Source organism: Symsagittifera roscoffensis, chromosome 3 (genome assembly GCF_963678635.1).
Source record: "Symsagittifera roscoffensis chromosome 3, txSymRosc1.1, whole genome shotgun sequence".
NCBI classification, from domain to species: domain Eukaryota; kingdom Metazoa; phylum Xenacoelomorpha; order Acoela; family Convolutidae; genus Symsagittifera; species Symsagittifera roscoffensis.
In genome coordinates this window covers 29,366,943-29,391,411 of record NC_087064.1, presented here as the reverse complement: position 1 = coordinate 29,391,411, position 24,469 = coordinate 29,366,943, and the positions used below count along the sequence as shown (strand labels likewise).

Here is a 24,469-nt window from a genome sequence, read left to right as displayed (position 1 = left end):
AAAATTTTACAGACGCCAAAAATTGACATTTTTCGTCGAAAAAAAAAAACAAAACTACAGCCGAAACAACAGGAAATAAATATATTCAAGATAGAGACAGACAAGCAATACAATGGAATATCAAGCGCAGTCATACCAGATTCAAAACTAGAAAATAACTTCGATTCAGCTCTAGCGTCAGCACTAAAGCTCTTACAGACACTGGTGCATGCGCAAGTGCCCTCCCAGAAAAAGTATGTCGCTTAATCCTTAGCGATAACCCAGATAATGTATCCACACTAGAACCAAGGCCATCTTCATTTGTTGAAATGGCATCAGGTCGACTTCTTAAAATCATAGGCAAATGCAGAAATAAGTTTCAACTTGGCAAGTTTGACTTTCACGACGAATTCTTAGTTCTCCCAGTAATGAACAGTATGATTTTAGGAAACCCCTTTTTCAAAAAACACGACATTGATATTTGTCCCAGCCGAAATTTTTTAAAACTGCCACAAATGACATTCCATATGAATGAAAACAAAGTAGGAAAGTAACACAAAATTTTACAGACGCCAAAAATTGACATTTATTGTCGACAAAAAACAAAACTACAGCCGAAACAACAGGGAAAATTAAATATTCAAACCTGAGACAGACAAGCAAAACAATGGAATATAAGGCGCATTCATGCGAGATTCAAAACTAGAAAATGATTTCGAACTAGCTCTAACTTCAGCACTAGTCACAATAACCTCTGAAAACGAAACCTAAATTTTGGCATTAAATCTTTCGGATCATCCAGTGACCATTAATAAAGGAACTAAGCTAGGTTTCTTTAAAGTTTTTACCCCTATCGAGTCCAGTGAATTGATACCAATAGACGCAACCATGCTAGCACTCAACAATCTAACCAATGGAAAATTTTTCATGGAACTTAACCAATTAGTGCAAGTAGACACCAGAGGACAACACAGCACCTAAAGAGCAACATCTGAGTCTGAAAAACTTTGGTTGCCGACTCCAGAAAATTGCCATAAACCACATACACTTCCTAGACTGCAAAAACAAATTTTTGACTCAATTCACGATCTTGAAAAATTAGACAAGCTTGATATAAACAAACAAGGTGACAGACAACAATTTCCGGAGCAATTTAATTGGAATAACTCCTCACTTGACACAGAACAAATTACACAAACACAGGAACTTTTGCTTGAATATTTTGACATTTTTGCTAAACACAGATTCGATGTTGGTTACAACACAGAGCTAATATTAAGTTGACACCAGAACATAATCTGCCAGCTTATACTCAAAAACCTCCGACGCCTATTCACCTGAGGGAAAAATTATTAGTTGAACTAGCATTAATGCACTACTATAATATAGTAACCATTTTACCAAACTCAAAATACAGCAGTCCTATTTTTGCACAACGCAAAACGTCAGGAAAACTGTAATTTTTAATCGATTTACGACAAATAAATCATTTACTTAGACATGATTACCTCAATAATAATTCCTCAATCTCGAACATGACAGATACAGTAAATCATTTTGCAGGAAAAAGATTTTTCACAAAACTTGACTGTTCACAAGCTTATCACTGTGTACAAATGGCAGACCCGCTATCAACTTTTGGCTTTCAACTTTGCCTCTAGGACTTTTGCATTTGAATCACTAGCTCAAGGATTAAGTAAGTCAGTGACAGGCTTTAGTTCGTTCATAAGATCATACTTAGACCCCTGCAGGTGTAACAAGTTTTTCAGAAATGATCCCAAATTTACGAAAAGTTTTTGAATGCTTGAGAAGCTCCGGATTAAAACTTTCAGCAAAGAAATGCCAGTTTGTCATGCCCTCAATAACTTTTTTGGGAAATACGATAACTGAAAAGGGACTGCAACCCGAAGAAGAAAATTTTTTTGAGAAACATGAGAATGCCACAGACAGTCAAGCAAACAAAAAGATTGATAGGATTTGTTCAGTTCTTCAGATCATTCTTACCACATCTAGGTGAAAAACGAATGCCTTTTTACCATCTCTTAGGAAAAGACGTCGAGTTTAAGCTAAATGAAGAACACCAAAAGAATTTTAAAATTCTGAGAGAAGATCTTTTAAAAGCAACAAAACGCACACTGAGACTAGCAAAATCCGACCAACAATACGTGATACTCTGTGATGCCAGTTATCATAGCAGCGGTTTTGTCCTCATGATCGAGGATTTTGTTCAAAAAGGAAAAACCGACACAAAAGTAAAAAGTTATGCGCCAGTCTCATACGGTTCACGACTATTTAACTCAGGTCAACTCAAACTGTTGATATATTGCAAGGAATTCTTAGCATTGTATTTTGCACTCGAAATTTTTGCACTGAATATCTAACTTTGTCACTCCGGCCAAATGACATTCCTCCCCGGAAAAAACCCAAAACATTCATTGATATGAGTTTTAGGTCCCTGTAGGATCCAAGTTCTTGTGTCCCAGTAGGACAATGTTGAGTTTTCGAGTCCTCATTGGACAATATAGCTTCTTATGCGGTTTTTTTTCCCAACTTCTGTTGAATTTACTCATCATCTCGATCGGTTTTCTCGTCATCTTGATCCTCGTTTTGGTGTTCCTTTAGGTCCTTAGGTAGTCTCTTTTGTGATTTTGACGTTTGTGTTCTCGACGTTTTTGTTTTGTATGCTTGTTTCCACGAGGACTTCATTGTCTTGTGTTTTTCTGTGGACTGTCTGAGGGGGACACTAAATTGATGATTTCCATTGTTTGTTGCTCTTGGCTTTATGACCTCCAAAAATTTCCAAGATGAAGCGATTACCGCAGATAATGTAACCACACGAGAACCAATGCCATCTTCATTTGTTAAAATGGCATCAGGTCGACTTATTAAAATCATAGGCAAATGCAGAAATAAGTTTCAACTTGATAAGTTTGAATTTCACAACGAATTCTTAGTTCTCCCAGCAATGAACAGTATGATTTTAGGAAACCCCTTTTTCAAAAAACACGACATTGGTGTTTGTCCCACCCGAAATCTTTTAAAACTCCCACAAATGACATTCCATATGAATAACATTAAAGTAGAAAAGAAACGCAAAATTTTACAGACGACAAAAATTGACATTTTTCGTCGAAAAAAAAACAAAACTACAGCCGAAACAACAGGAAATAAATATATTCAAGATAGAGACAGACAAGCAATACAATGGAATATCAAGCGCAGTCATACCAGATTCAAAACTAGAAAATAACTTCGATTCAGCTCTAGCTTCAGCACTAAAGCTCTTACAGACACTGGTGCTTGCGCAAGTGCCCTCCCAGAAAAAGTATGTCGCTTAATCCTTAGCGATAACCCAGATAATGTATCCACACTAGAACCAAGGCCATCTTCATTTGTTGAAATGGCATCAGGTCGACTTCTTAAAATCATAGGCAAATGCAGAAATAAGTTTCAACTTGGCAAGTTTGACTTTCACGACGAATTCTTAGTTCTCCCAGTAATGAACAGTATGATTTTAGGAAACCCCTTTTTCAAAAAACACGACATTGATATTTGTCCCAGCCGAAATTTTTTAAAACTGCCACAAATGACATTCCATATGAATGAAAACAAAGTAGGAAAGTAACACAAAATTTTACAGACGCCAAAAATTGACATTTATTGTCGACAAAAAACAATACTACAGCCGAAACAACAGGGAAAATTAAATATTCAAACCTGAGACAGACAAGCAAAACAATGGAATATAAGGCGCATTCATGCGAGATTCAAAACTAGAAAATGATTTCGAACTAGCTCTAACTTCAGCACTAGTCACAATAAGCTCTGAAAACGAAACCTAAATTTTGGCATTAAATCTTTCGGATCATCCAGTGACCATTAATAAATGAACTAAGCTAGGTTTCTTTAAAGTTTTTACCCCTATCGAGTCCAGTGAATTGATACCAATAGACGCAACCATGCTAGCACTCAACAATCTAACCAATGGAAAACTTTTCATGGAACTTAACCAATTAGTGCAAGTAGACACCAGAGGACAACACAGCACCTAGAGAGCAACATCTGAGTCTGAAAAACTTTGGTTGCCGACTCCAGAAAATTGCCATAAACCACATACACTTCCTAGACTGCAAAAACAAATTTTTGACTCAATTCACGATCTTGAAAAATTAGACAAGCTTGATATAAACAAACAAGGTGACAGACAACAATTTCCTGAGCAATTTAATTGGAATAACTCCTCACTTGACACAGAACAAATTACACAAACACAGGAACTTTTGCTTGAATATTTTGACATTTTTGCTAAACACAGATTCGATGTTGGTTACAACACAGAGCTAATATTAAGTTGACACCAGAACATAATCTGCCAGCTTATACTCAAAAACCTCCGACGCCTATTCACCTGAGGGAAAAATTATTAGTTGAACTAGCATTAATGCACTACTATAATATAGTAACCATTTTACCAAACTCAAAATACAGCAGTCCTATTTTTGCACAACGCAAAACGTCAGGAAAACTGTAATTTTTAATCGATTTACGACAAATAAATCATTTACTTAGACATGATTACCTCAATAATAATTCCTCAATCTCGAACATGACAGATACAGTAAATCATTTTGCAGGAAAAAGATTTTTCACAAAACTTGACTGTTCACAAGCTTATCACTGTGTACAAATGGCAGACCCGCTATCAACTTTTGGCTTTCAACTTTGCCTCTAGGACTTTTGCATTTGAATCACTAGCTCAAGGATTAAGTAAGTCAGTGACAGGCTTTAGCTCGTTCATAAGATCATACTTAGACCCCTGCAGGTGTAACAAGTTTTTCAGAAATGATCCCAAATTTACGAAAAGTTTTTGAATGCTTGGGAGCTCCGGATTAAAACTTTCAGCAAAGAAATGCCAGTTTGTCATGCCCTCAATAACTTTTTTGGGAAATACGATAACTGAAAAGGGACTGCAACCCGAAGAAGAAAAATTTTTGAGAAACATGAGAATGCCACAGACAGTCAAGCAAACAAAAAGATTGATAGGATTTGTTCAGTTCTTCAGATCATTCTTACCACATCTAGGTGAAAAACGAATGCCTTTTTACCATCTCTTAGGAAAAGACGTCGAGTTTAAGCTAAATGAAGAACACCAAAAGAATTTTAAAATTCTGAGAGAAGATCTTTTAAAAGCAACAAAACGCACACTGAGACTAGCAAAACCCGACCAACAATACGTGATACTCTGTGATGCCAGTTATCATAGCAGCGGTTTTGTCCTCATGATCGAGGATTTTGTTCAAAAAGGAAAAACCGACACAAAAGTAAAAAGTTATGCGCCAGTCTCATACGGTTCACGACTATTTAACTCAGGTCAACTCAAACTGTTGATATATTGCAAGGAATTCTTAGCATTGTATTTTGCACTCGAAATTTTTTCTCATTATATATGGGGATGTAGAAAAACCTGTTATTATCCTGACGGATAATAAAAGTTTAACTTCAATTTTTCAAACAAAATCGATGCCCCCATCAATTTAGAATTTTTTGGATAGAGTCTTGTCATTCAATAAAGTTCTTGCACATATCCCAGGAAAGGCAAATGAAGCCGCTGATTTTCGTTCAAGAAGGCAAACTGACCCTAATCAAACAGTAGAACTACAATTACAGGATTCAATACCAACCAGAACATATTAGTGCACTCAAGAGCAAAAACACCAGACGTTACAATTTCAAATTTTGAGTTAACTGAGGAAACTTTAGCAACTAGTGAAGAAAATTCAATTAGCCCAGAACTCGCAGCAGCTCTGAAATCGCAGCAGCTCTGAAGTCGCAGCAGCTCTGAAATTGCATCCGTAATTATCACAAGTGCAAAACGTAATGAAAGTTCATGAAACAGGGAAAGCAAAGAGAGTAAGAGAACTTTTCAAAATCAAAAGACTTGTTCAGATTAACTCTATACAAGATAGTGATCCCCAAAACAACTCATCAGTCTATCAAAACGAAATTTTGCCGGGAGACCTAGAACAAGAACAGAAAAAAGACGAGGACATGAAATAAGTTGTTCAATGGTTGTCAACAGGATGTAACGAAAATTTGACTTATGCAAGTTATGACATTAAGAAGTACCACAAAAATTTCGCAAGACTAGAAATAAGAAATGGCATTCTTTACAGAAATTTTTTTGACGACACGGGAAAATTAAGTCATAGACAAGCTTGTATACCAAAACACTTGAAAAGTGAATTTTTATTTAGAATACACAATACACCTATTGGAGGTCATTTAGGATAAATTAGAACAGCTCAAGAATTCAGCAAGCGTTTCTATTTCCCTGGGTTTACTGAATTCTTAGCCAGATATTTTAGAAACTGTCAAACATGCTTAACTGTGAAAAGAGCGCTAAACAGTAGTTTAAGAGCACATTCAGAGCCCATGTCATCAGAGCAATCATTCACAGGTGATATGATGCAAATTGATCTTGTGGTTCAATTCTCAGGCTCGATGTACCCATATGCACTAACTGGAATAGATGTCTTCACTAAATACTTAGTTGCAGTAGCAAAAGCACTTGTTTCGATATTTTTTCAACACAGTTACATTCCTGAAACAATTCTGACTGATCTTGGAACATCATTTGTTGCAAATTTAATCCATGAGCTCTCTAGAAGTTTGCACATAAAATTGAAACACGCCTCACTGAAATACAAATACCCACAAACAATAGGAGTAGTTGAAAGAGCACATGATTCTTTTAAAAGGATAATAATGATACACATAAATGAAACATGGTCAAATTGGCATCGTTACTCAAACCTTGCCACGTTCATTCATAACACCTCTTATCATTCTTCAATAGGCACCACACCCAGCACAAACTTCTACGGAAGAGAGCCCACTAAGCCAAAAAATTTAAGGTTCACATTGAACCAAAACAATCTATTGACACAAAATCAGACTATGTAATTGATGTCTTCATACGCAGCAACGAAACATAGGATTAATGAAGCTTATCATAAATATAGATCCTACTATGATAAAAAAAAGCCCCTTCAAAGCCGCTCAAAATGCATCAGTATTGCCTTCTTTTGAACCCTTTATTGTTGAAACAAAATGATTTTTCGGCAAAATCGCAGAAGCTTTGGTTTTCACTTCACCGGATTGAAAAAGTTTTTCGAGTTCAAATTATCTTATCCGTAAAGTAGGATCGAATTACATACAATTTGTACACAGATTAAGATTCAGACCAATAGATCCACAGTACCAGGTGGAAGACATTGAAGACTTAGACGAAAACAAATTTGAAAGAGATCCTTCACTTGGGAAATTTAGATCAGAACCTGGAGGAAAAATTTTCATGTGCACCCATACCTTCTGTGGCAAAAGTCAACACGGAAGAAGAACCACAAAATGATGACATTGTAACACATCAATTGGGTTTCACTGCAGTTCCTGGGCCCATTTTGGCCCCACCGCCGCCAGTCGCATTGCCAAGTTTAAGTACACATTGACCACCAGTGATCAGTGTCCCGACGCCTGCACCTATACCACCGCCCCCACCTGTAGCAGCATCGCCCGAATTACACACTTCGATAGCTTCTGGCATTGAAATTGCGACGGAAAGCACAGAAGCGACAAAAATTGTAACGAAAGTAAAATTTTCAGAAGTAGACAGACAGAAAATTATAACCAACACAGACGAAGTTGCACAATATGAACAGCTGCTAAAAGATGCAGTTGAAGTACAGAACTCTCAAACATCATCAGAAAAAGAAGCAAAACGTGAGAAGCTTTTAAACAAAGATTCCTATTCCTACTTTTCCTTAAAGATATCCAACAAGGAGTAACAAAGGAGTTCCAGGACCATCAAAGATTCCTCGTCGTCAAATTTCCAGTTAAAAGTTTTGGAGCCCTTAACATACTCAAACTTGCCACCAAACATTAGCATTTTTCAAGGAGATATAGTAAAAAGGAACGAACAATTATTATGCCATTCGGTTTCCTCGGACTTAAAAAAAATTCACACATACGTTTGGAACACTAGCAAGCGTCAGAAAATACAAAAACGCGCTCCAGCTTGGCTCATTAGTAGCCAATTATTGTACAGAGCAAGATAAATGGATTTACAACTTAGTCACTAAAAATCAATTTTTTGACAAACCAACTTACAAAGGCTTAAGTCAAAGTCTAGAAATATTGAAGTCCCATATGCTTCAGAAAAACGTTCACTCAATAGAACTACCCAGATTAGGTTGCGGATTGGACCTATTAAGCAGGCCCAAGGTTCCAGAAAGAGTCACTTCCATTTTTAGAAACTCAGGCATCAAAGTAAAAATTTTGTTGCTCCCGCCAAATTGTGTCATTTTTTATGTATAATTTACAACAAAGTCAATTGCTTTCAATCCACAGGGTAGCCCGTACAGCACTCAGGTCTGACCTAAGAAAGAGTCTGTATCATTTGAGTAGAACATCCATTTTGAGGCAAAAGATTCGAAAAACGCAAACACACAGCCTGAATGTTTTGAGTCACAGCCTTGACCCAAAGGGCCTACGAACCCACTAAAAACCTCAGAGGCTTACCATATGGGCCTATGCTATTGATAAAACCAATTTTTGTTACTAAATCTAAGTTTGTGCTAAGTAAAGATGGTTTGGAAAAAACTTCACCTTTTTCGCAAAATTGACGTATTTTTGTCCCAAGTTTATTTGCTCACATCTCAACACCACGACTTGCAATCAAGCCCAAATTGTACATGAAGAGAGCTAATTTTATACCTAATTGATCCATGCTAAAAAAAATTTTTCAACAAAACTATTTTGTACTTTTTGTACCATGAAAATGGTTTCGAGAAATCTCAAGAAATTTTTGGGGACACACCGACAAAACGACCAAGTACCAATAATTTAATTTAAAAAGAGACAAAAATTATGTTACAGACACTTCAAGAAGTGGTTGTCGGTAAATGTTAGACACCATTTTGAGCACATAAAATAAAGTTAAATACACAAATTGCGCGAAAAACCCTCGAAAAACAGGCCAAAAAGTGCCCAATTTTAAATGAAATTTGTAGGTCAAATTTTCCCACATTTCGAAAAATATCAAACCAGTACGTAGGCTGGAGCACGATACGAACCACAAGACGTCCTTTCAATGGAAAAAACAATCATGGGGCACATATAGTAAGAGAAAACATTGCTAGTTCCACACCCCTAAAAACGACCAAAAATCAAGGTTTTTTGGCATATTTCCCCCCAAAATTTTAACTTTCGAGAAAAAATTGTGCGAACGGCTATTTAAATCATTTTTAAATACAGTTTTGTATCCCTGTGCCAAACAAAAACATTCTGAATGAGTTTTTTAGAGAGGGACAAAATTTTTAAACTACCTGAACATGCACTTTTCGATATTTGCGAAACATGAATTGACCTAAAACGTCAAAAATTCCAACTTTGGAGACTAATAACACCAAAACGGCTATTTAAATCAACCCTAAATTACGTTATGCACCTTTGTGCTAAAATTATACATTTTACGAAAGTTTTTTCTTGAGGGACAAATTTTTAAAGATTGCTTCAACGACAAATTAGAAAGACACTTTACCTTTTTTAGTCAACTGGAATCTCGCTGATCATTTCTTCCATTTTCTGCACTGCTTCCTTGATCAATAGTTTCTTTTTTTCTATAAACCAAACAAGAACCTTTGATAAATATACAAGATGAGGTCAAATTAAAATGTTTGAAATCAAAAGCGGTACCTTCGGTGATTTAATTTTTATTGTCCTGGCTTTTTCGAAAAGTCGGTAACTTCGCCATCTTCCGCTTGTAGGTTCTTCCAACCTCTCAGATCCTTGCATTTTGGATAAAAGTTGGATTTTTACCCTACCCACTCCGAAGAAATACTTCTGCCTTACTGCCTTGAGGCGATCTTCGTCGTTGGGACAACCTGCTTCCCAGCCGACAACACAAGCAGGCGCATCGACGGTAAACATCGCAAGTACGCAGAGAGCCGGTTCGGAAAACTAATTTCGCCTGATTTGAAAACATTAGACGAATTTCATTCTTGAATCCATCCGGAGGTGCAGCCATCAAGAAGTAGAACATCGCAGTTGCAGTTTTAAGAGTCTGCAGGACTTTATCAGAAGCTTTCTTCTCAGTTGCGATTACAAATAGTTTCCTACCAAACAACGTACAAGATACACTATCGTCGCCCACCAACTCAACGTGGCCCTCAGTAAACCAGGGTTTGTCACCACAAAGTCCATCGACCAGGGAAAATGACAAACTTTTAGGTATTTTAGACAAAGTGTTATTTTTGCCAAATTTTCCATCGACATAGCCCATCCTTTGCTGTCAGTGAACATTGGATCAATGCATGATGTGGTAATGACGTTGTTGGAGATAGCCCGAAGCTTCTCAGTTGTATCAGTTAACTTAAAGGAATTTAACGTCTTCTTCGACACTTTGAACAGCTCCTGTACCTCTACTTCGAAAGGAACCTTAAACCAATCATTGCCTTTCTTGTATTCTCCATAGCCGTCTTGTCTGGTTTTTTCAATCACGCTCTTCCATGTTTTGAAACCTTTTCCGCTGATTGCTCCAACGAAGAGCCACCCTTTTCTTTCGAGATCTTCTTTCGAGAACTCCTTCATTGCTGATAATTGTTTTTCGAATTGGAGCTTTCTGTATTCAGGTATAACCATGACGTAACTAAAAATAAGAAACGCATGTCACTATATCATGCAGCAAGACAGACACTATGATATATGCAAACATAACTACAATGCAAACATAACACTCAGGTGCACAAATGTACTTTCCAAATTCTGTAGTACACTTAACAAGACATGCCACTAAAATTAAGAACTACAAGCTAAAAAGTACATCTACAATTAACTATTTGAAGGCATGTCTAAAGACTAACTTGCAGAACAAGAAAAGAACACAAAAAGGCACTAATCCAAGACATATTTTCATGCTACAGTCGTAACCAACATCGCCTTCTTCAACATCTCTCCTTCAAACTCCACATACTCCCATCCTATCTCTGACACACGGCCCCCCCTTCATCAAACTCTCCATCACAACACAACAGCTTCTTCTCCAATACATCAATTTCTTCGCACGCCCAAATACAAGAAACAATAAACAAAATCAAGGCAACGTTCATTATTCAAAGGATCTGAAAAGCTCAAATTACATTAGATGAAATTTATTTAGCTCTCATAGCACTCAACATGGTCAAAGCTCATTGCAACTCTGACATCAACTCAGAAAAACAATCAGAGACATTTTTGGAAAATGGAATCATCTTCAATTACGACTCGAAAATTATCCTAGCAGAAAACTTCTTTCCCATAAATTTCTTAGTATCTTTCCCAAAATTTGAACTAATTATCCGAGATGAACTTGACGACTTCTTGAAGCAACCCAGCTTGTTTTGCCATTTGGAACTTTCTTCAAACTCCACAAAAACCGATTCAACTTTTGATGTCCACTGGCTACTTCACCAAGTGAAAAACGAGGTCTCTTTAGCAAAACAGGATCTTACGTCCCTGCGCAAATATACAGCCTCTATGAACAACCATGAACAACAACACAAATCCAATCAAGGGCAAAAACGAGCACCCGCCTTAGGGATTGCAGCCTTGGCATTAGTTGGACTTTTTGGAGGAGGAATTTCACTAGGAAAAACAGCAGACTGTGGACTACGAGGAATTTTTGGATCCTGCAATGATAAGTCTAAAGAAAATGCTGAAAACATTGTCAAACTCCCTGAATTTGCCAGCCAAATACCTGAAAAGGTCCATACGCTTGCAGAAAATCTAGATGATAAATTCTTCATGGTAACGAGTGAATTAAATTCGATAAAACAGGCACAAGACGAAATGATAAAAATCCAAAATCGAAACTGGGAAGTTATTCAGGAGCACTTTGAAGTTTTTAAGCAAAACAACCACACTCTACGGGACTGTGATCAACGTTTGTTCACAAGACAGCAGATTAACTTCAATTATGATACGGTCTCCTCGCTGCTTGCGATTACTTTTGAAATGTGAAATCGTACCGACCACCTCTCTACTCCTATCGCATCAACATGCTTAACTCGATACCGTCTTTGCTGAATAAATTTCTGCCAATGTCGTTAGTCCCACGAGACTCATTGCTTAAAATTCTAGAAGAAGTTTCCAAAATGCAAAGCCATGCCCGTGATCGACTTTCACTAGCCATTCCGATGGACAAAATTCTATCCTACAACGAATCCCAGCTTCTTACCGACGTGGTCACTATCAAAGAAGGCTTGCTAATGAAAATTGCCATTCCACTAGCGTCACGACAAACTTCATTTACGGTCTTCCACGCAATTCCAGTCCCGATGCCACAGTATAAGAAGGATAAAGCCATTATGTGGAAAACGGAAGCTCCCTACTTGGCAATATCGGAGGACAATATGGAAACAGCAATGTTAGCAAAGTACAACCTGAAACACTGCCTTGGATCTTCAAGGTATCAGATTTGCCACAAAATGATCGCTACTGAGACAGGACATGGATCATGCCTCGCAACTCTTTTCTTCAAGGGAAATCTGGACACACTGAAAGTATGCGACACCCAACAGATCCAGTTACCATCCACTGAAAAGGCTGAAAATCTAGCATTTGGATAATGGTTGATCACATCAGCAACATCTGCATACACTCTCTTCGAGTCTGATATCGAATCAACAACCGCCAGCGGAGTAGAGAAGTTCCTGGGATGCAATATCTGCATTGTAACACTGGAATGTGGAAAACAGTTAGTAGGGCCTATTATAAAAATTCGATCTGTTTTAGCAACATGCGAACAGCTCCAAGCAATCAAGATCAACGTCCAATTGCCGGACCCGCTCTCAAACTTGCTAAGCGAATTACCAGAATTAGAGGACATGCCGTATAACGACTCAAAAACGGAAGCGGAAATCGAAGTGTTTAAGGAAGTAAAGAAGAATCTACTCGAAATCCCAAATGCTCAAAATCAAGAACAGATGAAGAAAATAGCAAAGCCGCTAGCTCTGAATATGAGAAAACATCGACCATCATTAGCAAGAGTATTTGATGATCGACTGACTTTTAGTAATTCATTGATAATGAGTATAATTTCCTTCATAGGCTCTATGGTTCTCCATGCACTTTTCATGTGGATCTACCACAAAAATAAAAAGGAGAGAACTGACCCTACGCAAATCTTGACACCTCCACTAACACAAGAATCAAATGCTGACTCCAGTGAACCTACAGGTCCATTTCAAGAAGCACTGAATGACGTGAAAGATCACGCGAACAGAATAAAGTCGGAGATGAAAATGGAACTCAATAAGAGAGCTCACGCTTTCACCTCGAAAACATCATTCATCAACCGAGATGTTTCTAAGTCACAGCCAAGACTTCCTTTATTGAATGCAAAAATAGTACCACTGAAAGAGCACTAGAAAGCTTATTACATCTTAAATAAAACACCTTTCAATAACCATAAAAGAACCACTTTAAAGAAATGTATCACTGTAAAGAAAATTATTACCACAACTTTTAACACATTCTTGATAAAATGTACTTATCCATGTGCCATATATTTGTGAACATATATAATCTGACCAACGGGCTGTGTGTGGAGCAAGAGGATATCAAAACTGTACCCATGTATTTTCTACAAAATGCAAAGCGCAGAAAAACTTTCAAACCCGTGGCAACCTTTTCAAGGATGGTAGTGTCACATCCCTAAATTCAATTTATAGGTGTGATTCATTATTTGACCCAACCAAATTACTCCAAGGCCCTTTTGGTTTTTACGACCACGAACTATGTTTACCGTGAGACAACAAGAAGATGTGAACCAGGGGACTAGTAAACATCATTACGAAAGAAACAGGAAGTAAACATTTGAACTCAAATAATAAACTCCGAAAAAGGCTTGGTGATGAAAAAAGGAGTGGCCAACCTTTGCTGATAATTTTGTTAAATAAATTTGATGAGTGTAAATGATAATATATACTCTTGGTTTATAAACGTTATAAAATCACTCGAGAGATATCCGCTAGAGTGACCAGCTTGACTCAAAATTTAAAGCTCTGCCTCAACTTCTTTCTCTGTCAATTGAGCTTTCAAGAGGAATACCGCCCTGCAAACTGAACGACATGCGATATATCTCTCGGGCATAGAACTTTCCTCGTCATTTGGAAAGTGAGTAAATAACAAACTCAGTAATACTCAGAGCAACCATCAGAGACCTCGTAGAAATATAGTGGGATACGACAAAAATAAAATGCAGACTTGATACAGCAGAAATCCTGCACTCTGAAGACAAATCAGAAATGATATTGGATGAAGTGACGTTCCAAAAAAAAGTACAATTCATAAATTCGATCCTAAAAATCAGACTAGAGTCTAGAAAGAAGACAAGAGCAATTCACAGTTATCGCTCTCAAGTTTTAACGTCCACGCAGATTTCGATATGAAGAGAAACAACAAACTAAGTCTAAATTTCGTGTAGAAAAGTTGCGTTAGACATGAGTTCTGAATTGACAAATAATGCTTTTGTGCAACCAATGTCAGTAGTGGAAGCATTGCTTAATTTATCTAAAGGTTAGTACAGCCTTTTGACAAGCATTGTTTTAGTAACAAGAATTTACTAAAGAAGAAAGCTAAGAAAGAGGCTTGAGGCTTGCTTGAGGCATGAGGCTTTTATTGAGGCTTGCTTTTAAAACAGCAAGTCACCATTAGAGTCAAAATTTTAATGCCTTGCTCCTGATAATGGGATCTCTCCAACTTACGAAAACAAAAAAGAGTAAAACTACTACTGCCTGTGTTTTCATTTTTGATAGAAAAGGAAGAGAAGAGTCAGAGCTGTTGGTCACATCTATAAATTCTGATGTTTTAATAACAATCATAAAATGGTTTCGGGCGTTTCCATTGTTAGTATTTAATAATTTCAAAAAGCACCCCAAAAACTCTACTGCCTCGGAGAGCACCAATTGGCCTATAGGTTTGCTCACAGAAATCTAAGACTGAAAGTTCATTTTGTAGGTGTTTGAGACTGGGTGAAAAAATTCTCAATGCTTGTAACTATTTTATATGACAAATTAGGTTACTTAGATTTCAATTTTTGGTAATTTTTTGCCTAAAAACTAAACAAAGGTAACCCACTGGAAAATTATATAATTCACGAATCAAGCTTAACTTTAAAAATAAATTTCCTGAGAAAACCTTCATTATCAAGATGTAGCAGTTTGAAAATTGTGGTTGAATGTGTCTGCTTTCTGGGACGATCAATTTTTCTTCATATTTTCCTAAAAATTAGAATCATAGTTTAGTGTTATTTTAAACGCAATTTTTAAGCAAGCAATAATTGACTCAGTTGAGTTTTTGTATACTCCTTTTGACAATTTTCTTGCCATACTGCGCATATCTAAACTTAAATCAATTTATGATGATTAATGATTTCGTACAAAGTTGAGTTGTGCTTATCCATCTGTTCCTACTTGTTCATAAGCTAGCTCAAATTTTACTAGCTTTAAACAAAAGGAGCTTACTAGCAACAATAGAGTGTTTTTTTTCTTTGATATTGAATGGTTGGTAATTATGTGCGATTTTAGATATTCAAAATAGGTGAATCATTTTTTGAACCAGAATATCTATTTTGGTCTTTTTGTTTGGTTAGGTAAGCCAAAACGCAATGCTGTAAAATAGGTTGCAGGCAAATTTGTAAAATTTTACAAAGTGAGAGGTTAAAACAACTTTTCAAAATCTAAAAAAATTTTTAATTTTCAACGAGAGAATCAACCCGCATCCAGTTTCAAGCGTTAATAATCGATTATATTACGATTTTAGTACCAGTCTCACTAAAATTGAGAAACAATCGATTTTAATCAATTAGTAATCGATTATAATCTCTTTTTATTCAAATCAAATATAATTAATTATAATCCATTATAATCGATTATTTATTCGTCTATTTTTCGATACAATTATAATCGATTATAATTGATTATAATCCATTATTTTTATTCAAAATTCTATTTCGTTAGTTTTGCACAAAAATCCATTATAATCGATTATAATTGATTATAATCCCTTTTGTTTGTCCATTTTTGTCTTAGAAGTTGCATCTAATTTGCTTATATTTTATGCTTTTTGTGAACGTTGGTTCCTATGAAAAATAAGAGAAAATTTTTAAAATTTTCCAATTAATTCATTTATATAAGTTTTTTTTCCATTTCTTCCCCATTAGAGTTGTTTTGTGATGCATATTTTAAGCTTTTATAAACACCAAAACATCAGCAAATTGATTTAGTTTCATGATTGATTCGGAAAAATTATCTTTCATCTACCGCGAGAACCTTTCCAGTCATATGAAAGGATCTCTGTGAAACTTTTGTTTCGTGGTAAAACTTTGTGTTCAGATGAACCAAAGTGTTCAAGAGATCTCTCTTTTAGAGATTTTCTTATTGACACAAAAATAATAACCCATAAGATACAATTCGAAAATAGGAAAATTCCGGCAAAATAAGAGATTATAATCGATTATAATTGATTTTAAAGTTTTTTAGTAAGAACTATAATCAATTGTAATCAATTATAATCGATTATAAGAGGTTATAATCTCTTGGAAAATATCACGATTATAATCAATTATAGATCCCTTAAGGACCTAAATTTGGTAATTATAATCGATTATAATTGTCAAAAAATCATCATAATAATCCGTTATAATCGATTATTTACGCCTAAACTTGGATGCGGGAATCCTTTAATCAAAATATCAGCTGCTCATCCAAATGAATTATAACATTAAAAAAACTTCTTCCGCTCAATTCTTTGATAATTTAGGTAAACTATTTGGGGATTTAATGTTTCCCGGTTGGTCTAGCTAAAAGTTGAGTGTGTGTTTATGAAGCCTTTAATGTATTCTTTTTTTGTTTTGATCATTCTACTGTTTTCATCTGTGTACATGTCCTGATTACTGAATCATCTCCGTATAGTATAGATTTTCTGTTTTCTGGTTCAATTTTTTTCCATTAATGAAATTATAAAAGCAGTGGATGAAGAATAAATCTTTTAGAATTACCGAAGCGAATTTTCCCAAGCTAGATTTTGCAAATTTAGTGACTACATACTGCATCCTATTACTCAAATGATATCGTTTTACCTGGATAATTGGAAGGCAAGTGGAGGACCCATGACAGAAAAGATAAAGCTCCCGGGAAAAGTAATTGGCCCAACAGAACTCGGCAACCAGCGGTACAATTGGGCTCAAGTGTTAGTATGATGTAGGTCTAGTTGAGGGAAGCTCAAGTTTAGACCCCCAGACCTCCAGGACCCCTTTTTTCTGGTTTTATGCCCTGAAAATCAAACTGATCCCTAAACTCCGGAAGTCGTTTCTCGGGCCCCCATTAAAAGCAGGGAGCGGAAACATGGGGGATGATAGATAGTGACCAGTTACATGTTGTGTTATAAATCGAACAATTTCCATTGGTTGAATATGAAGCTATTGGCACAAAAACATACCCCTCAAACCAAAAATAGGCAATTTCCGCAAACAAAGAGCGAGGGCATATTGACTTTATAGCGCCAATAGATACTAGCCACCACCGCTAAAACAACCGTAAAATTTCTCCGGCGATTCATTCTGGTGTTAATAGCTTTTTCCTGGAGAAAGTGATAAGGGACCTTAGAATTTCGATAGTTTGGAAAATATTGATGCGATATGGATTGCACTTGTTTGCTAGGATTCCTATAGGGTTCTGACCCTATACACAGAAGATTGGCCGCGGGTGACCGCTGGGTGACCTTAAGTACACCTTTGAGCGTATGACCCCAAAATTGCACAAAAAAACGGGATAAACACCGGAAATTCAGGGGGAATTGGTAAAAATTGGTTTCAGCTTAGCGAATGATGTATTAAAAACAATTCAATTACTTTAAAGAAAAGGAGTCCCAGAAAAAATTGGCAGTATTAGGATCACGACATGAGAACTAAATCTACTAAATTGTATGAATAGACGAGAATTTTACTTAGCTCCTCTGAAAAGATTTTTTGGCCTAATTTGACCCCTTGTAGACGAACTACATTCCCCTGGTTGCCAGAAGGTCGGGACTTGAATAGCGTACACTTAAAAATTTTGGATGCGTGGAATGAATAGGCTTTCGACGAAAAAGTCTCCCCATACCCTGGGGAGGTCGGAACGTTAGCGGGATAATAAAAACACCTTGGGAAAATCACTGAAAAAATATAGCATCCTTGAGAGATTGAGTCGATCTCTAGGGTTGAGGATTTCAGATATTTAGTTATTCGGATCGTATGACATTTTTACTGGGTCGAATTAAGACACCTACTGCATACCGGTTATCTGATAAGCGTGAAAAGATTGATAAAAAAAACGAACTTGGCACGCGGCAGTGTTGACAGAGGGAGGGACGTAGTCAAAAAGTATGTGCAAATGAGTGATTTGAGGGGATGCCAGGACTAATAGGGAATGGCGTGACTTAAGTAAAACTAAACGTGTTTAAGGATAAGGAACTGGAGGGTACCTGAGAGCCTTCGAGAGTTAGAGCAATTACGCTAAGAGAGCGCACGGTTAGTTGGTTCTTACTTAGAGAGAGAACGATTGAGCAAGAAGAGAAAAACAGTTGGTTTGTGGAGAACTCTATTGCTTGAAGCGAGGCGTCTCACAATTGTTAGTTAATTAGCTTATCTCATTTGAACCCGAGTTTAGTACCGGGTTGAATAAGTTGTGTAAGCGAGTTTCGCTTGAAATCGAGTTTAGTACCGAGTTGAATTAGTTGTTTGAGCGAGTTGCGCTGTTGGAGTTGGTGAGTTTGGAGTTGCTTCATGTGAAAAATGATGAGCGAGTTCACGATGCGATTGAACGGAGCGAAACGCGGGCTTCCTTATGAAGTAGTTTAAAACTAGTTAGCGCATTAAGGGCAGCTTTTACTTCTTTTGAGACTGAGAATTTACTTATTGTGCCCGAGATTTGCTGAACTAGCTGGAAACGCAAGAGGAAAGCCGAAATTAAAAGAGCATAAACAAAGGGGGAAGTTTCGTAATCCTTTGATTGGTAGATTTAGTCTGACCAGCAGTATAACTTTTTCGGGATTGTTGATAATATCGTGTCTTAGTTTCCTCGCATTTACACGGTATAGAAGAGAGAATCACTCTGGCCGTTAAAGAGAATGAAAGCGCATTTAAAAGAGACGTTCCCCGATATTTCTACAATTAAAGTCCCCTGAAAATCCATTCTCTCGGCTACATGGGTAATGAAAACCAGTTATAAGAAAATCGATTTATGAAAACCAAGTTTTTGGCAATTTGATCCAACAAAATGGTTTATTTCCCATGAAACAATACTGCGGGCAACAGTTTTTTGGATTAGATAACTCGAGTTACCGGGACTAGGTGATCGGCTTATGTGTCAACCGCATGGATTGACCGGATGTCCATTTTCGACCACTTTTATGTAGGTTGACCAAAAGTTCCGACAGAACGGAACAGGAATTGATACAAAATTTTAAAGGGTCAATAAATGAGCCGACCAGGGTTTATCTGACTCAGCCTAAGCCTCAACAAGTTAAAAAACATTTAAGCGGGGTCGAAAAAATAAACTTTTGCAAGATGTCGACCAAAACAGCCGAGAAAGTCAAAGCCTTTGGAGAAAAAGCAAGCAGCAAAAAATAATCATGAATTTGGAAAACAGTTTGTGAAACTTACGAGAGGCTTATCAGTTGCAAATAACTAATAGTTGATTTCACTTTTTGATGTCAAGGCGCGTGTGCACAACTTGCTCCCTGCCTGAATTAACCATGTGAGCAACCCCATCATCTTCAAAGTAAAAAGGCTAGATAGAGCACAAAAGCCAATTACTGCTCTGTTTGATGAAAAATAGGGCAAATACGAGCCAGTTTTGCGGAAAAAAAATCAAAAATTGTTCGTAATTGAATTTTTTTTACATCTGGCTTCACAATTACGCTCAAATGCAGATCATATTACTCAGTTCTCTAATTAAATTGTTTTTGGGGGAGTTGATAAATGATAATTGAATTATTAAAGTTAAGAAAAAATCATAATCGCTAAATCATATCTGAAAACTATTATGTAAAATTCTATTTGTGACTAGCCGGATTGGCAAAATTTTTCTTCACATAAAATTCCATACAGTTTCATAGTTCCATCGATCTGAAATTATATGAAATAAGCCAAAATCAGAATTTTTTTCAATGCTTTCGAATTGTATTACAAGCATTTTCCAATTTCCTGGTTTTTTTGGTGTGTGATAATCCCTAAATCTTATCTGAAAACTAGACTAATAATATAGTTGAATTAATAGTAAAGTTTAATAAGTAAATATGGATCAAAGAATAGAAGATAACTATAATCTCTCAATAGTTAACGAAGAGTGAGTCTCAGTTTTTAGCACCATCAAGTTGTTAGAACAATCAACGTGATTGACAGGTCTTTAATTAGTGTTATTCAATTGATCTCTAACATTAATAATAATAAAGTATAACGTCCTCTATCTTAGGTGGTCTACTCACTACCACCACATTTCCCTCACTAGAAAATTTCAACAACGTTTGAAATTCTCTTACAAGATCACAATAAACAAATTTCATTCAATGAGTTTTAAAGTTTTAAATCATTAAGTTTTCTTTCCTTGTACTTGTTCCAACTTGCTAGTCGAGAATGTTGGTCTCCTTAATTTCCTTCTCAGTGATGGTGACGGTGTATCTTCTGATGATAACGGAATTTCCCCTGGCGAAATTGGAATAGTTTGTAACCCTTGTTTCTCTTCTACGTTTTTGACCGAATGTTTTAGTGGGCTTCCAAAGAATTGTGTCTGCCGCTTGCTTCTGCCCGACGACCTTGATTTGTTCGACACTTGTGAATCGTTATCGCCTTCGCCGTTTTTTTTCTCCCTTTTTTCTCTGGTTTCCTTCTATCTGCTGATTTATTTTCCTCCGATTTTTTTCCCGTTGTTTCTGATGTTGTTCCCATCTCCCCGTCCGTTTTTCCTTCCTTGTTCTGTGAAGTATTTGACTTCTCTGTTGCCGTCGTACACTGAGTTCCCTCCATATTGCCTTGCGTCTTCTCCTTCTCTGTTGTCGGTACTGAGGGAATTGGACAGTTTGTGCTTTCTTCCATCTGATTCTCAATTTGCGTTTCTTTTGTTTCCATTGGTATTATGTAGATTGGACATTCTTCTGTCGACTGTGCCTCTAATTTATTTTCTACTGGTGGTACTACTTGCACCTCGTGTTCTGGAGAGCTGCTTGATGACATGGTTAGGTCGATTACTCCTCCACTTGGTACTTCTTTAAGTACGTTTGGCGATGTTACATATCTAGATGCTAAAGTTGGCTGATTCTTTTTCGCTGTCTTCGTCAATGTGGAATATAGTTTCATCGTCTTCGCTCGTAGTCTGTCCAGTCTCTCGAATGGCCTGTCAAGTGTCATATTTTCTGTGTCTGAATTTTCTGTTGACGTTGAAACTGGTGAAACATCTGGTCTCGGCAGGATATGAACCGGTCTGTTTGATCCACTTGAGCTGCACTGATGCAATGGTTTCCTCGGCGTGCTTGCGGCTGGTGTCTTTTCACCTAAAGCTGAACAATATGCTGACTTGAATTTCGGTTTAAATGATATGTGGTTTTTCCTAATTATTTTCCCATTTTCGGCAATGTAAGTATTATTAGTGACTTTAACAATTTTCCCATAAACCGCTTGAATAAAGGACGTCCCGATTTCCTGTCTAATATTTTCCGGTATACCACTACTTTCTCCGGATAGTGAATAAGATCGAATTCTAGGTTACTTGTTCTTGTCCTGTGCTCTGGCACCTCCTGTTCTCCTCTAAATCTTAGAATTCCTTGATTCAAGTCACTTCTGAGGCTTGCTGCTAATAATGGGTTTCTTTCAGTCAGTTTTTTCAATGCCTCGGATCCCTCCTTGTGTGAAAGATGTTTCCTGTGCAATTTACAGTCCGATGCTACCTTTGCCAGATTTTCCAATGCCCTGATACTTTCTGGCTCTTCTTCATTGCTCTTCAGTTTTGGTAACATGTCTCTGCTTGCCATCCCTTTCTTCACCACCTTCAATCTAGTCCTTGAGTTCGCCGATTCTCGCATTTCTTCCGGCTTCAGTAGGGATCTCTCCAGTCTTTGTTGATCTAGATTTAACGAACATTTTAATTCATCCCTGAAATTAGACCATTCCGTATTCGGTTTCCGTCCGAAATGAAGTTCGAAAGGTGACTTCTTAAGGATGTCGTGACGTGATATTCGAATATCTTCCAAAATTGACTTGACTGCTGTTTGTATGTCCTCAAAATTTGGGTCGAATTGCATTGTGCCTAGTTTTTTTATGGTTTGAATACATCTTTCTACTAATCCACACCCCCCGGTGGTCTCCTACTGGACAAAAGATTTGATTTATTCCCTTCGATTTACAAAATTCTGCTAGTTTCGCATTTTTGAATCCCGAATACTGATCTGTCCTTAAATTCTTTGGTATGCTATGTTGGTGTATGTAGTTTTTTAAGAGTTTGAGTATTTTTTCGCTCCCTGACTTCCTGGTGATCATGGCAGATGGGTATTTTGAAAACCGGTCAATAGCGACTATTATAAATAGTTTCTTTCCCTTAGAATCGAACATTGGGCCAGCAAGGTCTATTTGTAATTCCTCGTTCACCTCTGATAATTCTGGTAAAAATTCTGCCGATTTGAATGTTTTAGACGTTTTAAGGTTCTTACCATACGCTGAACATGATCTGCAGGATTGGCATAAATCAATGATCTCCCTATGCATTTTCGGCAACCACAGATATTGTGCCGCGTCCACCATTGCCTCCTGCCCTTGGTGTGTTCTGTGCAATCGAGCCATTACTGCTTTCTTCAGACATGTTGGGATTGCCACTCTATTGTCAATAATGATGCAGTCGTTGATTACTGAGGCGTCGTCGCAAAGGTTTGCCATGTAGCTGCCCAATCTCAAGAATCCTTCTCTATCCTTCGCTAGGATGTGTTTCCTTAGTTGGCCTAACTGGCTGTCTTCTATCGTGAGTTCCCCCAATAGATCCGCATCAAGTATGTTATGGAGGCCTGTGGTGAAAGCTTTCTGTGTGTGTTCACTGGGGCTTCTTGTTCTTTCTTCTTTCCAACTTTATCTGCTATCATGTTGACCCTCACTGTCCTTTTCATTCTATTCGTTCCGAAGTTTGCCAGCATTCGAGCGTAGTTCATCTTGTTTTTGTTTGCGATATTGATCCTTTTCCTTTTCCTGCTCTCGGTTATCATCTCCACTGTCTGTCTTGTTTCTGCTCCGTTTCTTTCCTCAATCGGGTTTTCCATCTGTTTTATGGATGGCAGAATGAATTTAATCATTTTCCTCTGAAAATTTTGTTTTGTTGAATTGATTATGATTTTAGTTGAGCTGGTGGAGTTTAAGTTTAAGGTCGGAGACAATGATTTTTGTATATTTTTGGCTTAATATAACTCCATTGCCTCTGATTGGTTGGATTTTGTTACGACGCCCTCTCGTGGTGAGCTGGTTAGATATGGCGAAGTTGTGAATAAATTAAAATTTGACGAACCTGATTGGTTAAAATTTTCTCCGCATGACTTTCCGCCCTCTCGTGGTAAGTTGTGCATTAGCATATCTTGTTTTGATTGGTTGTTGTTTTTGCCGCATAAATTTCCGATCTGTACTTGAGGGATGTGAATTTGCATACATTGATCTGATTGGTTAGTGTCAGTTCCGCATGACGATGCGCCCTCTTGCGGATGTGTGAACATTTGCATATCTGATCCTGATTGGTTGATACTTGTTCCTTCCGTATCGGATGTTTTATTGCTTTTTGCGGTTCTGCATCGAAGATCTGATTGGATAAACCCTTTGTACGAGATATCGACGCCCCCTTGTGGTGCTTCGGAAATTGGGTGTTTTCCTCCGTTCTCCTTCCCAATTAGTGTAAATCTCTTTGAATTTATCCTGTTTTCCTCTAGATGGGCCTTGACTAATTGGATTTGTCCAATTTCTTTGGTTAGTGCTAGAGTGTTAATCACCCTACATGCCTCATCGAAGTTTTCGGTGGCTTTAACTACAAACTGTTCGTCGTATTTTGATGTAGGTGGTGCCTCAAATTTAGGACTTCTTGATAAGTAATCTGCCATTCCTATTTTAGCTCCTGCGATGTGAGAAATTGTAAATTCGAATGGTAGCATTCTGTCTTCCCATCTGGTCAGTCTGGATTGGTGTGTTTTGTTGCCCCAATTTTCTGTTAATGCTGTGACTATGGCTTTTTGATCGGTTAATATTTGGAATTGGTTTCACAATAAATAATTTCTAAAGAATTCACATGACCATACCACCGCGAGTAGTTCGAGCTCGTTAGTGCTGTACTTTTGTTCAGCTGCATTCAAAAATATTGAAGTGAATGCGACTGATACCCATTTGTCCGGTTCCAAT

At 37.2% G+C, this 24,469-nt stretch overlaps 1 protein-coding gene across 3 annotated transcripts in view; it reads right to left on the bottom strand.

The window, feature by feature from the left end:
- Window positions 1–11,152, bottom strand: part of LOC134842891 (apolipoprotein D-like) — a 62,662-nt gene extending 51,510 nt beyond the window's left edge. The window contains exons 1-3 of one of the 3 annotated variants that reach the window (XR_010162567.1): window positions 10,899–11,152; window positions 9,733–10,684; window positions 9,578–9,656 (exon numbers count right to left, since the gene is read on the bottom strand). The gene's annotated coding sequence lies outside the window, so the exon portion shown is untranslated. Of the gene's footprint in view, window positions 1–9,577; window positions 9,657–9,732 lie in introns of all 3 variants that reach the window. The other 2 variants (XR_010162568.1, XR_010162566.1) reach the window with 2 other exon arrangements.
- Window positions 11,153–24,469: the final 13,317 nt, after the last annotated feature.